This window comes from Mus caroli, unplaced genomic scaffold (assembly GCF_978045245.1).
Source record: "Mus caroli unplaced genomic scaffold, Mus_caroli_1 scaffold_33, whole genome shotgun sequence".
NCBI lineage: Eukaryota > Metazoa > Chordata > Mammalia > Rodentia > Muridae > Mus > Mus caroli.
Window position 1 is genome coordinate 1639879 of NW_028227288.1, and position 5624 is coordinate 1645502.

Here is a 5624-nt window from a genome sequence, read left to right on the forward strand (position 1 = left end):
CTCCGGGTGGCACTTTGTCATTTTCCCCCATACCGCGGAGGTCGACCAGATGTCAGAAAGAAGCCAATTTTTTTTTTTTTTTCTTTTTTGTATACAGGTCGACCAGTACTCCGGGTGGCACTTTGTCATTTTCCCCCATACCGCGGAGGTCGACCAGATGTCGGAAAGACGCGAACTTTTGTTTTTGTTTTTTTTAATATATATAAGTACATTCGTGCAGGTAGACAAATGTCTTTTACTTTATAATTTTTTTTTTTTTAATGGACTGCGAGGTCAACCAGTACTCCATGTGGCACTTTTTCTTTTTCCCCCAAAGTGCGGAGGTCGACCAGATGTCATAAAGACGCCAATATTTTTATTTAGGTATCAATGGAGAAATATATATAGTATAGACAAATGTGTATGTGTGTGTGTGTGTATATATAACTTTTTTTTATATATATATAACCACACACATACACGTAGACAAATGTATATGTGTGCCTCTTTTACTTTATACATATATATAAGTGTATATGTGTTTATATGTATATATATACATATGTATATATATATATATTTTTTTTTTTTTTTAAATGGACTGGGAGGTCGACCAGCACACCGGGTGGCACTTTGTCTTTTTCCCCCAATCCGTGGAGGTCGACCAGATGTCAGAAAGACTCCAACTTCTTAACCTTTTTCTTTTTAAAATATTATATAACTGCATACGTATACACAGACAAATAGCCGTGCCTCTTTTACTTTTTTATACATATTTTTTATTTATTTATTTATTTATTTATTTATTTATTTATTTATTTATTTATTTATTTATTTAAATGAACTGGGAAGTTGACCATAGTACTCTGGGAGGCCTTGTCTTTTTCTCCACACAATGCGGTCGATAGAATGTCTGATCTGGATTTCTTTTCTGATTTTCCTTTTGTTTTGTTTTGCGGAATAAATTGAAGGTCGACCAGTTATCCTTACTCGAGTTTTGTTTGTTTTCCTTTTTTAATTTTAAAAGGATGTTATATTTTTATATATATATATATATATATATATATATATATGCGGAGACACACACACACTTTTTTTTTTTTTTTTTTTTTTTTTTTTTAATAGACCTGGCTGTCCTGGACCTCACTTTGTAGACCAGGCTGGCCTTGAACTCAGAAATCCGCCTGCCTCTGCCTCCGGAGTGCTGGGATTAAAGGCGTGCGCCACCACGCCCGGCTTTTTTTTTAATTTTTGTGTGTGTGTGTGTGTGGAGGGGGGCAATCGGTGCTCTTAACCACTAAGCCATCTCTCCAGCCCATCTTAAAATCCTTAGGTTGATGATCTGACTTTTCTGTTTTCTTCCTTTAACAAAACTGGTACGTCATCTGGCAAAAAGGATTTTCTTTTCATATATATTCCAAAAATGGGTAACTTGTAAATAGTGGTCTGTCTGCTGTTTGTTTGCTTGCTTGCTTGCTTGCTTGCTTGCTTGCTTGCTTGCTTGCTTGCTTGCTTGCTTTTTTCTTTTTCCCCCGAGACAGTGTTTCTCTGTGTAGTCTTGGCTGCCCAGGAACTCACTCTGTAGACCACCCTGGCCTCAATCAAACTCAGAAATCCTCCTGCCTCTGTCTGCCTCACAAGTGCTGGGAGTAAAGGTGTGCTGCACCACTGCCTGGCATTATTATTACTACTACTACTACTACTATTATTATTATTAGACATAATGAGATCAACTAGTTGGCCCGGTTTCATTTATTCATTTGAAATTAGTTGGACCAATTAGTTGGCTGGTCTGGGAGGTTTCTTTTGTTTCCGATTTGGGTGTTTGTGGGGTGTCAGGTATCTCTCGGGTATCTCAACGGAATGGATGAAGGTTACAGTGATATGGCTAGATTTTTGTAAAGATTACTTTTCTTAATCTGAGGAAAAAATAAAATACTGGGCTACATCTATATTGCTTCATTTCTCTTTCTCTTTTCTTTCTTTCAGATAAGGAGGTCCGTCAGCCAATTCCTCCTGCCTTTCTGTTTTTCATAACCCACACACACAATGCAGGCTACATCCATAGTGGGGAACAATCATGGAGGAAGAGGTAGGCTTTGCATTGGGTAGCATTGTCTGAGCGATATGTTAGTGGACCAGAGAGTTTGGATATCAAGCCGTATAATGTTTCTTTTTTTCTTTTTTTTTTTAAGATTTATTTATTTATTACATGTAAGTACACTGTGGCTGTCTTCAGACACACCAGAAGAGGGAGGCAGATCTTGTTAAGGATGGTTGTGAGCCACCATGTGGTTGCTGGGATTTGAACTAAGGACCTTTGGAAGAGCAGTCGGGTGCTCTTACCTGCTGAGCCATCTCACCAGCCCTAATGTTTCTTAAAATATAGAAAAGTTCTAACAAAGTGATCTTTAACTTTTTTTTTCTCCTTCGGCTATGTACAATGAATTGTTTTGCTTGCTTGCTTGACTTTGTACAATGAATTGTTTTGCTTGCTTGCTTGACTTCATTTGGTTTGACATGGTTTCCCTTTGTACCCGTGCAGACTGCCCTTTGAGAATAAAATGGGAGGCCAGAACCAAAGTCTTTTGGATAAAGCACCACAATGGACTACGCACTAGCACTAACCCGTTTGGCTGCCTTCCTTCCCAAGGCACAGATTTTTCCCAGCATGGGAAAGACCGACCTCCCTCCCTCCCTCCCTCCCTCCCTCCCTCCCTCCCTCCCTCCCTCCCTCCCTCCCTTTTGACCCAGTTTCACTCTTCCACCATACACTCAATAAAATAAAATAAAGTAAAATAAAATAAATAAAAGAATGAATGACGTTTCCAGTTATTTATTTGTCTAAGCTACCTAAATTCCCCTTCTACACCTCCCCCTACTCCCCACCCCAAGCCGCCATCTCCTCGTGGGGGTAGGGACCTGCACATCTGTGTCTTTCTCTCTGAACTCTTTGTTTTCTGGTCCACGTTGCTCCAGAGGAATGTAGCCCTTTGGAAATGGTAATGGAGTTGATAACACACCCTATCAGAAAGAGGAAGGCCCATTCACTCACTCATTCTCACCCAGCCCTGTTCTGCTACTTCTAAGGACAGAATCTTCTGGACAGTATTTACATGGCTTGCTATTTCTAAATTTTGGTTTTGGTTTTGGTGTTTTTGGTTTTGTTTTGTTTTTTTGTTTGTTTTTTTTCTTTTTCTTTTTTTCAAGACAGGATTTCTCTGTGTAGCCCTGGCTGTCCTGGAACTCACTCTGTAGACCAGGCTGAACTCAAACTCAGAAATCCGCCTGCCTGCCTCTGCCTCCCAAGTGCTGAGATTAAAGGTGTGTGCCCACCCACCACTGCCTGGCTCTATTTTTTTTTAAACATTATGTATGTATGTATGTATGTATGTATGTATGTATGTACGTACGCATGCATGCATGCAGGCATTGTTTCAGACACACACCAGAATAATACATGGGATCCCACGACAGATGGTTGTTAGCCACCACATGATTGTTGGAAATTGAACTCAGGAAGGACCTCTGGAAGAGAGGACAGTGCTCTTAACCACTGAGCCAGCTCTCCAAATAAAATTTGTGGAGAAATTGAGCATCTTAAAACCTTAGGCATCCTTCCTCCTCTCCACGTGGCCTCTCTCCCTCTTTCTACCTTCTCTCTTTCCCTCTGCCTTTGTACAATAAAGCTGTAAAACAACAACAACCTCTAGGCATGTGTGTCCCCTCTTTATGTATGTATGTGTGTATGTATGTATGTATGTATGTATGTACTTACTTACTTACTTACTTTCTTACTTGTTCCGACACCAGTCAGGTGTGGTGCTTCATGCCTTTAATCCCAACACTTGGGAGGCAGAGGCAAAAAAAAAAAAAGAAAAAAAAAACCCCAAACCAAACCAAACCAAACCAAAACAACAACAACAACTACAACAAAAAACATCAAACAAAGTTTGGGTCTTAGTGAAGTAAGCAAGGCACAACCTGCAGGCAGGCAGGACTGATGAATTTGTACGTCTTACCCCTTCAGAGTTTACCAGAGGCTTAAAGGACTGAGTTTTTGGGACTGCCCTGAGACAATATATATCTTCCTTCCTTCCTTCCTTCCTTCCTTCCTTCCTTCCTTCCTTCCTTCCTTCCTTCCATTTATTTATTTATTTATTTATTTATTTATTTATTTATTTATTTAAAGTACCCTGTAGCTGACTTAAGATGTACCAGAAGAGGGTGTCAGATCTCATTACAGGTGATTGGTAGTTGAACTCAGGGCCTTTGGAAAATCACTGTTTTACCTGCTGAGCCATTTCTCTCACCAACCTAGTTCTGTCTTTCTGTCTTTCTGTCTTTCTGTCTTTCTGTCTGTCTGTCTGTCTGTCTGTCTGTCTGTCTGTCTGTCTGTCTCTCTGTCTGTCTCTCTGTCTCTCTGTCTTTCTCTCTTCCTTCATCCTGGCATCAATCAACACAGACTGTTTTGTGAGGTAAACTTAATAAACTTCTAGCTCCTCTCTTGTTCTCTTACTTCTTTCTCTCTTGCTACTTCTCTACTCTCTCTGCCTCTACTAAAAATGAAGAAGAAGAAGAAGAAGAAGAAGAAGAAGAAGAAGAAGAAGAAGAAGAAGAAGAAGAGGAAGAAGAAGAGGAGGAGGAGGAGGAGGAGGAGGAGGAGGAGGAGGAGGAGGAGGAGGAGGAGGAGGAAAAGAAACCTCTAGCTCATGCAAGGGGGATGTAGGAAGGACACCACCTTCTTTCTTTCTTTCTTTCTTTCTTTCTTTCTTTCTTTCTTTCTTTCTTTCTTTCTTTCTCTCTCTCTCTCTCTCTCTCTCTCTCTCTCTCTCTCTCTCTCTCTCTCTCTTTCTTTCTTTCTTTCTTTCTTCCAAAAATACTCAGGGACATCACACTCCCTGTAGCCAGGGATGAGTCTCAGGGAATGTATGTGAGCTTGCTTTGTTTTGTGGGGCCAAACTTGACAGACATTTCTTTTGGCTTTGTGTGTTTTGCCAGCCAGCTCTCTTGCTCTGCTCACTCACTCACTCACTCACTCACTAACTAGCTTGTTTGCTGTGGTTGCCATTTCTATCTATCTCTGCACAGGGTTCCAAGACTGCCCTTTGGGAATCAAATGGGAGAGCAGAACTAAAGGCTTTTTGATAAAGCACCTAGAGTGCACACCAGCACCTTTGGACTGACTGGCTGCCTTCCCCCTCCCCCTCCTCCCCCTTCTTCAGATTCATTTATTATAGGTAAGTACACTGTAGCAGTTTTCAGACACACCAGAAGAGGGCACCAGATCTCATTGTGGGTGGTTGTGAACCACTATGTGGTTGCTGGGATTTGAACTCATGATCTTCAGAAGAGCAGTCAGGGCTCTTAACCGCTGAGCCTCCAGCCTCCTGCATTCCTTCTTAAAGCATGAATGATCCCAGCATGGGAAGACGGTCTGCCCTCCCTCCCTCCCTCCCTCCCTCCCTCCCTCCCTCCCTCCCTCCCTCCCTCCCTTTTGAGCCATTTTCCCTCTTTCACCATACGCTCAATAAAAGAAGTAAATGAATGAAGTCTCCAGCTATTTGTTCGAGATATCTAAATTCTCTCACAACACCTCCCCCTCCCCCTCACTGCCTTCTCTCCCTATGTTTGGGTGGGGCTGG